Source organism: Salmo trutta, chromosome 34 (genome assembly GCF_901001165.1).
Source record: "Salmo trutta chromosome 34, fSalTru1.1, whole genome shotgun sequence".
Lineage (NCBI taxonomy): Eukaryota > Metazoa > Chordata > Actinopteri > Salmoniformes > Salmonidae > Salmo > Salmo trutta.
In genome coordinates this window covers 716,159-728,955 of record NC_042990.1, presented here as the reverse complement: position 1 = coordinate 728,955, position 12,797 = coordinate 716,159, and the positions used below count along the sequence as shown (strand labels likewise).

The following is a 12,797-nucleotide window of genomic DNA, read 5'->3' as shown; positions in this document are numbered from 1 at the left end:
CCTTGCACACGTTCAAGGCCCCCAGTACCAGAGGCAGCAAAGCAACCCCTTTGAATGCTTCAATTGGTCGTCAGGAAACCTAGCAATGATTTGTATTGCCAAAAAGTTCTAATTTTGTTTCATCAGTCCAAAGAACATTTCCTCCAGGATTCAGGCTTGTTTGGGTGTTTTTTTTCGAAGTTCAATCAGGGTTTTGTGTGTCTCTTTCAGAGGTGGGGTCTTCCTATGTTTACCAAAGACCAACTTAAGAATTCAAAGAAAAGAACACCCTTCCTTCAATCAAACACGGGGAGGTTTGATCATTCTGTGGGGTTGCTTTGCTGCCTCTGGTACAGGGGGCCAAACAGGCATTTAATACATGTGCACTTGCTAGTGGTAACTTTAATTAATGTAATACATTAATGAAAAGTGAACAATAGTAGCAAGAAACAAAGGTTTGGCATCTAAATACATGAATGTCTGTTCTTTTACAGCCAATCCACTCTGAAAAGGCACAAACCATCATAGCAATATACATCAATTAAATGATGTGTTTCTCTTAATGTTGCAACTAAACAGTTTAAATATAGTCTGGATAACTTGTCATTATAAAAGGCAGGAACAACTGATATACTTCTTCCAAAGGAAGGGTTTCTATGGGTTTCATTGTAGTAGGTGTTTTTTTGGTTGGGGGGGAATGTGTCAGGCATGGATTATCAAGCCATTTTTAACTTGTGAGTTAAGCTCATGTAAAATATGTTCATTATGAGTTAAGTTCTACTACACAGTAAAACATTAAGCACCACATATTTATCCAGTTTTCATTTCAACATTTTATAACTTGGCTTTACTCAAGTTGCTATTGCTTGCCAGGTTAGTTCTAAAGAACTCCTGAATCCTCCTCCAAAGGTTGACCTCTGCTGCTGCGTGGGACCTGGGCACACCTCCCCACACAACAGGCTTTCCGATAACACCATGAATACCGGACGGGCAGAAGGGCATGTAGTAGTGTCCTGCCCCAGGGTAAAATACTGACTCGTAATTATCCTTCCCATGACGCTTTAGTTGTTGCATTGCCTGATCTGCAAAATAACAACTGTCCCAGTGTTGGTCATCCTCTGCAGCAACAAAGAGAAACCTTCCATTGGCTCTCTCAATTGGGATGAGCGTTGCCTGATTCTCCACTGCCATGGGGTCATTATAACATATTTCACATTTAAGGCCCCTGACTTGGTAGCAAAGACTCTTTTGGTATCAAGCATTAGGGCTGTGCCTTTGTAAGGAAGAGGAATCATGGCATTGGCATTGCAACCATTGATCCATACGGTAGCAGCAATGCCTGGCAGAAAAGTGGCAATGGACAGTGCTAGATAACCCTTTTGGACAGTGATAACAAACCTAATCCAGAGCCGCAAACCTTAAGATAAAAGGACAGCAAATAAAGCACCGACCATAAGACATTCAGGTAGTACTATTTCCATGAAAGACGAGTGATTTGAAGTAATATTGAAGTAATTACAAATCAATGAATAAGCTGTAAGCAATTAGAACTAATTTTCACATTATTACCATGTTACCCCTTTAATTCGTGCTGTAAAGTAATATCAAAACGTTAATATGGAAATAAAATCAAATCAGAGGATTATTTAATGCTGACCTGCAGCTGATTTTCCAAGAACTGAATCGCCTCCTCAAAATACTCCAGATGGATCTTGGTCATGTTTTTAGGATTATCATCATACCCATATAATGACACTGTAAAGACCACAAAACCTCTGTTGGCAAGTAGAGAAGCTCTAGCTTCAGATAAACCTCTTCCATATGTGTATAGGTCTAAAACAGCTGGGTGTGGACCTATTTCTGTAAAGAAGGAAATATACACTTTAAAACATTGAAATCAGCACTCATCACATTGATGGTAAATACCAACTTCTAATAAACTCAGCAAAAAAAGAAACGTTCCTTTTATAGGACCCTTTTCTTTCTAAAATAATTCGTAAAAATCCAAATAACTTCACAGATCTTCATTGTAAAGGGTTTAAACACTGTTTCCCATGCTTGTTCAATGAACCATAAACAATTAATGAACACACACCTGTGGAACAGTCGTTAAGACACTAACAGCTTACAGACGGTAGGCAATTAATGTCACAGTTATTTAAGAAAACTTAGGACACTAAAGAGGCCTTTCTACTGAAAATCACCAAAAGAAAGATGCCCAGGGTCCCTGCTCATCTGAGTGAACATGCCTCAGGCATAATGAAAGGTGGCATGAGGACTGCAGATGTGGTCAGGGCAATAAATTGCAATGTCCGTACTGTGAGATGCCTAAGACAGTGCTACAGGGAGACAGGACGGACAGCTGATCGTCCTCACAGTGGCAGACCATGTGTAACAACACCTGCACAGGATCGGTATATCCGAACATCACACCTGCGGGACAGGTACAGGATGGCAACAACAACTGCCCAAGTTACACCAGGAATGCACAATCCCTCCATCAGTGCTCAGGCTGTCCGCAATAGGCTGAGAGAGGCTGGACTGAGGGCTTGTAGGCCGGTTATAAGGCAGGTCCTCACCAGACATCACCGGCAACAACATCGCCTATTTGCACAAACCCACTGTCCCTGGACCAGACAGGACTGGCAAAAAGTGCTCTTCACTGACAAGTCGCGGTTTTGTATCACGAGGGGTAATAGTCGAATTTGCGTTTCTCATCGAAGGAATGAACATTACATCGAGGCCTGCACTCTGGAGCGGGATTGATTTGGAGGTGGAGGGTCTGTCATGGTCTGGGGTGTGTCACAGCATCATCGGAATGAGCTTGTTGTCATTGCAGGCAACCTCAATGCTGTGCTTTACAGGGAAGACATCCTCCTCCCTCATGTGGTACCCTTCCTGTATGCTCATCCTGACATGACCCTCCAGCATGACAATGCCACCAGCCATACTGCTCGTTCTGTGTGGGATTTCCTGCAAGACAGGAATGTAATTGTTCATGGCCAGCGAAGAGCCCAGATCTCAATCTATTGAGCACATCTGGGACCTGTTGGATCGGAGGGTGAGGGCTAGGGCCATTCCCCCGAGAAATGTCTGGGAACTTGCAGGTGCCTTGGTGGAAGATTGGGGTAACATCTCACAGCAAGAACTGGCAAATCTGGTGCAGTCCATGAGGAGGAGATGCACTGCAGTTGGTGGTGGCCACACCAGATACTGACTGTTATTTTTGATTTTGACCCCCCATTTGTTCAGGGGCACATTATTCAATTTCTGTTAGTCACATGTCTGTGGAACTTGTTCAGTTTTTGTCTCATGTGTTGAATCTTGTTATGTTCATACAAATATTTACACATGTTAAGTTTGTTGAAAACAAATGCAGTTGACAGTGAGAGGAAGTTTCTTTTATTGTGTAAACACATTCATGATTGCTTACTCCAAGCGGACGGCAGTCTGTGTGCAAAGTATAGGAGTACTTTAAGTGAGAGTAGTTTCTAAATGTACCAACGTTAAGTGTCTATGTCCCTCTCTCACCCTCTCCATGTCTTTTGTAACAAGCAGCCATATTGTTGTCAGTCCACTACTGACCTGTTTTTAACATATTAAGTGTGTATGTTTATCCTGTGTTACCATTTAATTACCTAGGAAATAAATTATTACACCAATTTGTGTAGTACTGAATCATAAGTAAGGCTCGGGCCTTTTGCAGATGCAAGGAGGTTACGACTCTTCAGAATGATGATATGATGAGGTTAAAATGAATAAGTTGACTGTTTATAGATGTGATAGGTAAAGATCTTTAGAGTTTAATTTGGGAAATGGTAACTCTGAAGAACTGCTCTCGTAGTGCCCCAGTTCCAAATTAGTTAATTGTTACATGATTAATTTAAATTGCGTAAAAATGTTACATATTTAGGTAATTCGATAAATAACAGTCTTCATATTAATGTTAAAGTCAAGTCACAACACTGTTTACAAGTCATCTCAGGGTTTTATCAGGTCCGGTATTATTCTGTGGTCCTCTGGTGGTTCATTGCGATAATTGTTGACAGTGCATGTCAGAGCAAAAACCAAGTCATGAGGTCAAAGGAATTGCCCTTAGAGCTCTGAGACAGGATTGTGTCGAGGCACAGATCTGGGGAAGGGTACCAAAAAAAATACGCAGCATTGAAGGTCCCCAAGAACACAGTGGCCTCCATCATCTTGAGGCTACAATCCCGCTAATGGGATTGGTTGGACAACAACCAGTGAGATAGCACGGCGCGATATTCAAAACAAAATAATCTCAAAATGAAAATTCAAGTATTATACGGCATTTTAAAGATACTCAACTCGTTAATCCAATCACATTGTCTTATTTCAAAAAGGCTTTACGGTGAAAGAAAAACATTAGATTATTTTAGCACAGCACCTCAGCAAAGAAAAAAAAAGCCATTTTCCAAGCACGATAGCCATCACAAAACCAGATATACAGCTAAAATTAAGCACTAAGCGTTGACAATCTTCATCAGATGACACTCCTAGGACATCATGTTAGACAATACATGCATTTTTTGTTCGATGAAGTTTATATTTATATCCAAAAACCCCATTTTTACATTGGCACGTGACGTTCAGAAAATGTTTTCTCCCCATAACATCCGGTGAATAGGCACATTTAATTTACGGAAGAACTCATAAACGTTGAAAAATTTTATAACAATTATTTAAAGAATTAGAGATAATCTACTCCTTTATGCAACCACTTTGTCAGATTTCTGTAACGCCCTGGCCATAGAGAGGGGTTTTTTGTTCTTTATTTTGGTTAGGCCAGGGTGTTACATTGGGTGGGAGTTCTATGTTCTGTTTCTATGTGTTTGTATTTCTTTGTTTTGGGCCGTGTGTGGCTCTCAAATCAGGCACAGCTGAAGTTCGTTGTTGTTGATTGGGAGTCACACAAGTGCATGTTTTTCCGTTGGGGTTTTTGTGGGTAATTGTTTCTGTTTAGTGTTTTGCACCTGACAGGACTGTTTGGCTGTCGGTTTCCTTGTTTTGTTTGAATAGTGTTCTTGCCGTAATTAAATATATGACGAACACTAACTCCGCTGCATTTTGGTCTTCTTCCGACGACAGCCCTTACAATTTCAAAATAACGTTATGGAAAAAGCACATTGTTCAATATTCTGAGTACAGAACTTAGCCTTCAATGCTAAGCTATACAGTTAGCCTACAACCACGGCGTTGACAAATCTCTAACAATATGTTCGAAATATTTACTTACCTTTGCTGATCTTCGGCGGAATGCACTCGGATGGGCACCCACTTCCACAAGAAATGTTAATTTGTTCTGCAAAGTCCATCATTTATGTCCAAGTACGTGCGTTTTGTTGACCCATCCAGAACACTTTACAATGCCATGTGGCGTGGACGCAAATCCACAGACAAAATGTTCAAAGTTCCATTACCGTTTGTAGAAACATGTCAAACGATGTTTACAATCAATCCTTTAGGGTATTTTTTAACGTAAAATTGCGATAATTTTACAACCGGGCAATAGCTATTCATCCCAGAGGAAAAATAAAAAAACGATGGCGTCACGTGTATGCGCATCATAAGACACCTCTCCTCAGACTGGCCAATGATTGACTGAGCCAAAATGATCTGCCCGGTAACAGATGACGGTTGAAACCTGTTCATAAAGATTGTTGACAGCCAATGGAAGAGTTAGGAGGTGTAATGTAAATCCTATGTCACTGTAGTTTTCCAAGGGATTCTAAACAAAAACTACATTTCTAAATTCTCCCACTTCCTGATTCAATTTTTCTCAGGTTTTGTGCCTGCCATATGAGTTCTGTTATACTCACAGACACCATTCAAACTGTTTTAGAAACTTCAGAGTGTTTTCTATTCAAATCTACTAATAATATGCATATTCAATTTTCTCGGCCAGAGTAGTAACCTGTTTAAATTGGGTACGTTTTTCATCCGGCCGTGAAAATACTGCCCCCTAGCTCCTAGAGGTTAAATGGAAGAAGTTTGGAAATACCAAGACTCTTCCTAGAGCTGGCCGCCCGGCCAAACTGAGCAATCTGGGGGAGGAAGGCCTTGGTCAGGGAGGTGACCAAGAACCCGATGGTCACTCCAACAGAGCTCCAGAGCTCCTCTGTGGAGATGGGAGAACCTTCCAGAAGGACAACCATCTCTGCAGCACTCCACCAATCAGGCCTTTATGGGAGAGTGGCCAGACCGAAGCCACTCCTCAGTAAAAAAGCACGACAGCCCGCTTGGAGTTTGCCAAAAGGCACCTAAAGGACTCTCAGACCATGAGAAACAAGATTCTCTGGTCTGATGAAACCAAGATTGAACTCTTCGGCCTGAATGCCAAGCGTCACGTCTGGAGGAAACCTGGCACCATCCCTACGGTGAAGCATGGTGGTGGCAGCATCATGCTGTGGGGATGTTTCTCAGCGGCAGGGACAGCGAGACTAGTCAGGATAGAAGGAAAGATGAACGGAGCAAGGTACAGAGAGTTCCTTGATGAAAATCTGCTCCAGAGCGATCAGGACCTCAGACTGGGGTGAAGGTTCACCTTCCAACAGGGCAAAGACCCTAAGCACACAGCCAAGACAACACAGGAGGGGCTTTGGGACAAGTCTCTGAATGTCCTTGAGTGGCCCAGCCAGAGCCCGGACTTGAATCCAATCTAACATCTCTGGAGAGACCTGAAAATATCTGTGCAGTGACACTCGCCACCCAACCTGACAGACCTTGAGAGGATCTGCAGAGAATAATAGGAGAAACTCCCCAAATACAGGTGTGCCAAGCTTGTAGCATCATACCCAAGACGACTTGAGGCTGTAATCGCTGCCAAAGGTGTTTCAACAAAGTACAGGGTCAGAATACTTATGTAAATGTAATATTTCCGGGGGGTTTTCATAACAAAGCTGCCTGATGAAAGATGGGTTCCAATTAGATAACATTTGATTTTTTTTGCATCCCAAAGTATCTGGAATGCATTCAAAATGTTTTGCAAAGTTCACATAAACATCAGGGAAAATCATCAGGAAGGAATTGTGTGTGTGTAGAACATAAGATCTGTATTGCTATCAATTGTGGTTGTGTCACTGTCCCTTCTAACGATGGGGTCATAATAGCTGATAGCTCCTACCATTCAAAAGTTAAAGCTACAATTATTGGCGGGGACCAAATAACGCTTTGGAAAACAATTTCTCTAATGTAACATAAGGGTATAACACTGGTGGTACAGTCGAAAAAAAGCAGCATTGGTGTATAATTTTACTGTACGGGAAGGTGGAGGGGGGCTGCGTGCCTGCAAAGCGAACATTGCACCTGTCATCCCTATAGCGGATTGTTTCTTCTAGTGAAATTAGCTGGCGCTGCTATGTAGCCTACTGTTTTAAACACCTTGCAAAATATCAGAAATAACTGTCACGTGTCACGTCCTGACCATAGTAAGCTGTTATTTTCTATGGTAGAGTAGGTCAGGGCGTGACAGGGGGGGGTTTCTAGTTTAGTTTTTCTATGTTATGTTTTTCTAGTTTTGTATTTCTATGTTGGGATGTTCTAGTTTTGTATTTCTATGTTGGGCTTTGTTTGGGGTGATCTCCAATTAGAGGCAGCTTGTCATCGTTGTCTCTAATTGGAGGTCATAATTAAGTTGGTGTTTGTGGGAGATTATCTTTGAGTCAGTGTGTTTCGCCTCTGTGTCACGGTTTGTTATTTTTGTCATTCAGTTTATTTATGCATTGCATAGTTTCACAGTGTAAATAAAATGTGGAACGACACACATGCTGCACTTTGGTCCGCTTCTCCTTTCGACAACCGTGACATCACGTCCTGACCATAGAAATATGTTATTTTCTATGGTAGAGTAGGTCAGGGCGTGATAGGGTTTTTTATTCTATGTTTTCTAGTTATATGTTTAGGTTCTAGTTTTATATTTATATGTTGGGGTTTTGTTTGCGATGATCTCCAAATAGAGGCAGCTGGTCCTTGTTGTCTCTAATTGGAGATCATACTTAAGTATGGGTTTTTCCACCTGGGTTTTGTGGGTGATTAATTTTGAGTAGTGTATGTGTTCATCTCTGCATCACAGTTTGTTGTTTTTTTTCATTCAGTGTATTTATGTATTGCATAGTTTCACAGTGTAAATAAAATGTGGAACGACACACGCTGCATTTTGGTCCTCTTCTCTTTTCGACATCCGTGACAGAATCACTCACCTCCAAAGGACCAAGCAGGGTGCCCAGGAGAAACAGGAATGGACTTGGGAGGAAATTCTGGACGGGAAAGAACCCTGGAGTCAGGCTGGGGAGTATCGCCGTCTGAAAGAAGAAATCGAGGTAGCAAGAGCGGAACGGCAATACTACGAGGCATAATACCAACCACGAGGCAAGTGCGAGAGGCAGCCCCAAAAACAAAATTGGGGGGACACACGGGGAGATTGGCAGAGTCAGGGTGGAGACCTGAGCCAACTCCCCGTGCTTACCACGGGGAGCGAGTGAAGAAGCAAGCACCGTGTTATGCGGTGATGCGCACTGTGTCACCAGTGCGCATTCACAGCCCGGTGCGATCTGTGCCCGCGCCCCGTATTTGCTGTGCTAGGTTGAGCATTCAGCCAGGAAGAGTGGTGCCAGCTCAGCGCTCCTGGTCTCCAGTTCGCCTTCTCGGTCTAGGATATCCTGTGCCGGCGCTGCGCACTGTGTCGCCAGTCCGTGTTCACAGCCCACTTCGTCCTGTGCCAGCTCCCCGCGTTTGCCGGGCAAAAGTAAGCATCCAGCGAGGACGGGTTGTGCCAGCTATACGCTCGAGACCTCTGGTGCGCCTCCACGGCCCAGTATATCCTGTGCCTGCCCCACGTACCCGGCCTCCAGTGAGTCTATCCAGCCTGGTACATCCTGTGCCTGCTCCTCACACTAGCCCTGAGGTGCGTGTCACCAGTCTGGCACCACCTGTGCCACTCCCACGCATCAGGCCTCCAGTGCGCCTGCCCAGTCCAGGGTGTCCTGTTCCTGCTCCCCGCACTCGCCCTGAGGTGCGCGTTACTAGTCTGGCGTCACCTGTGCCAGCCCCACGCATCAGGCCTCCAGTGCGCATTCCCAGTCCAGAGCTTCCGGCGACAGTTCCCAGTCTAGAGCTTCCGGCGACAGTTCCCAGTCCAGAGCTTCCGGCGACAGTTCCCAGTCCAGAGCTTCCAGCAACGTTCTCCAGTCTAGAACCTCCGGAGACGGCCTGCAGCCCAGAGTCTTCGGCGACGGCCTGCAGCCCAGAGTCTTGGGCGGCGGCCTGCAGCACAGTCTTGGGCGGCGGCCTGCAGCACAGAGTCTTGGGCGGCGGCCTGCAGCACAGAGTCTTGGGCGGCGGCCTGCAGCACAGAGCCTCCGGCGATGATCTACAGTCCGGTTCCTCCGATGACAATCCACAGTCCGGTGGTACTGAAGCAGAGGTATCAGCGGGCGGAGTGGGGGTTACGCCCCAAACCGGAGCCGCCTCCTCTGTAGGAGGATCCGCTGGATGATAGGGTTCTGGGTACTGCACCAGAGCCGCCATAGACAAGTTACCCACCCTGCCCTCCCTATTTTTTCTTTTTTTTCTTTTTGTTTTTCTTGGGGGGGGGGGGGGGGGGGGGGTTTGTTTCCGCACCTTTTGGGGGGGGGGGGTACTGTCACGTCCTGACCATAGAAAGATGTTATTTTCTATGGTAGAGTAGGTCAGGGTGTGACAGGTTTTTCTTCTTCTATGTTTTCTATTTCTATGTTTAGGTTCTAGTTTTGTATTTCTATGTTGGTGTTTTGTTTGGGATGATCTCCACTTAGAGGCAGCTGGTCCTCGTTGTCTCTAATTGGAGATCATACTTAAGTAGGGGTTTTCCACCTGGGTTTTGTGGGTGATTCATTTTGAGTTGTGTATGTGTTCATCTCTGCGTCACGGTTTGTTGTTTTTTTCATTCAGTTTATTTATGTATTGCATAGTTTCACAGTATAAATAAAATGTGGAACGACACACACGCTGCATTTTGGTCCTCTTCTCCTTTCGACATCCGTGACAATAACATTGTGTAGGATAATAGAAAGACAATATAGGCTATAAAATAAATTGATAGGGAGAGTTTTGAAGGAGAAAGAGTATGCCTATAGGCCTACTGCAAAATTGGCAACCTAAAATAGAAAAGACACGCAACCCGTCACCTAGATGTTTAACGATTAATACATTTGAGTGAAGCAGTTCAATGCTGACACCATTTTAGTTAGAGTGCATAAACCAGCAGAGATTTGTTCTGTCTTGCAAAGCACGAGTGGTAGGCCTAAATTCACTGCAGTATTAGGCCTTATATTTAGCCTACAAAATGATGGCTATGAATGAGCTTCTATTGGTAGACTACATCTTTAGCCTAACTTCACTGTTGTCCTGTGCAATACCGCACACACGCTTGCCTCTTTGCTGGCCTTTCAGCTATTCCTCTATAAAGCTCCATGACTCTGAAAAAAAACTTTGCTACAAATTGTTGGTCACTTATTTAGAAACTCCCCAAATATTCAAGGCGAGAAGGAACCGTGCTCTTGCTTGCTGAATGTAAAATACAGCATAGGCTAAATTAACTAGTGGGGAAAAGTTTGAAAGGGGACAATGGTGTGTGATCACATTTGCTGTGATATTAATTTTTATTTTTTAACTAGGCAAGTCAGTTAAGAACAAATTCTTATTTTCAATGACAGCCTAGGAACAGTGGGCCTTGTTCAGGGGCAGAACGACAGATTTGTACCTTGTCAGCTCAGGGATTTAATCTTGCAACTTTTCGGTTACTAATCCAACACTCTAACCACTAGGCTACGCTGCCGCCCCATAATGACTTGATACATTGTTGCAGTGACAGGATCTACACAATGGACAGGCAGAGATCAGTGAGAAATAATATCCAAAAGAGTTACCCATTAGAAAAATAGATATGACCTGCAACAGCATTACAGGCCATCCTAAATCAACACTCCAAAAGGTTGTCACTAGTTACCACATCCACAAACCCCGCCTATTTCTACAATTTATCTTCTTAAAATGTGATTTTAAACCCAACTTTAACCCTAACACTGCCAACCTTAAACTATGACCAAAAAGTAATTTTTGTTTTCATACATTTTTACGACATAGGCAATTTTGACTTTGTCTGTGCTAAATTGTTTGTCCAGGTTAATTAATAATAATATTAGCAAAAAAACATGGCGATTAACTGTTAGGTGGTGTTCAGAATGTGCTTCTGTTCCCCTATGAACATAACAGCACACAAACAGACGTCAGTCATCCGAACTTCCGAATACTGCCCCCTAGCCTTACCATCCACTCTATTTAAGACATGTGGAAGGACCATTTATTATTGTGAAGCACGCAACAATCAATCAATTCTGGAACCAGGAAACATAACGTGTGTGAATCACCTTTCCAAGTAGAAAAAAAGCGTGTAGACCGATCCTGTTATTTCTGTGCCATAAAGGTCCAGACCTCTTGGTAGATGTCAAGCAAGCATACAAGGATGCTACGCAGGGTTACTACTGCATGTGCCTCTGACATACATCCAGTGTCTCATTCCTGCCTTTGAACAATAAATAACTAGCTGGGTTAGCACACAAATTAGCTAACATCATAGCTGGCATGAAAAAGATAGCAAAGTCAGTTTCAGTAATATAACGATGATGTCATGCATTTCTATCAGAAGTTACTGGGCTGACAGTTGGCATGAAATGGCAAATGACTTGTCAGAAAATGGCAACGTCTTTACTATGAAATGAGTAAACAAACTAGATACAACACCCTCTGGCTAGTCAGTATAAAAGAAAGCTAAACAGCTAGTTGGCTAAGATATAATAGAAAGGTTTGGGAAACTTGTTAGCATGACACTTTCAGAAGAGAAATACACATTGTCACCTGTGCTCCCTCTCTGGCCTCTAGGTCACCAGGCTGCTCGTTATGGCGCACACCTGTCACCATCGTTACATGCACCATCATCACTCACCTGGACTCCATCACTTCCTTGATTACCTGCCCTATATATGTCACTCCCTTTGGTTGTCACGATTCCGTAAGGCAGGAGGAAAAGGCAGAGTCAAACGCAGGAGACGTAGTCCAGTAGTGCCGTAGAACGGTATATTTATTGCACCGAAAAAAAACACTCAGCGTAACAAAAGGGCATAGGGTGTGCCCAGAGACCACACGGGAACACAGTTAACCCCGAGAAAACAAAGATACGCACGGGGCGCAGCCCGGCAAATATAACATTCCTCAAGCTAGAATCCACTGGGGAAAAATGTGCAAAACACAGAACGTTCACTGACCTGCCCGCTGACGAATAAACAATCCCGCACAAAACACAAACCAAAAGGAACAAACTAAATACCCCCCCACTAATTACAGAAACGGAAACAGGTGCGGACTTAAACAGACAAAACACAACGAACACAGAACATAGATCAGTGGCAGCTAGTAGACCGGCGACGACGACCGCCGAGCGCCGCCCGGCCGAGGAGGGGCACCATTTTCTGTGGATACTGTGACATTGGTTCCTTTCCCAGGCGTCATTGTTTCTGTTTCCTGTCTGTGATTTGTTTGTGTGTCTAGTTTTGTATTATGTTTCATTTATTTATTAAAACACTCACTCCCTGAACTTGATTCCCGACTCTCAGCGCACATCGTTACACACATTCACAAAAGCTATACAGTACTAGTTGTAAACCTTGATGGAATGTATAAAATCATATCTAAAATCTGGAAATAAAATAGCACACTTACAGATAAGTAACGTTAGCGAAGGAGCTCCTCTATAAATGTTTTCA

General features: G+C 43.6%; 1 pseudogene; it reads right to left on the bottom strand.

The window, feature by feature from the left end:
• Nucleotides 1-792: 792 nt before the first annotated feature.
• Nucleotides 793-12,797, bottom strand: part of LOC115173115 (acyl-coenzyme A thioesterase 1-like) — a 59,713-nt pseudogene continuing 47,708 nt past the window's right edge.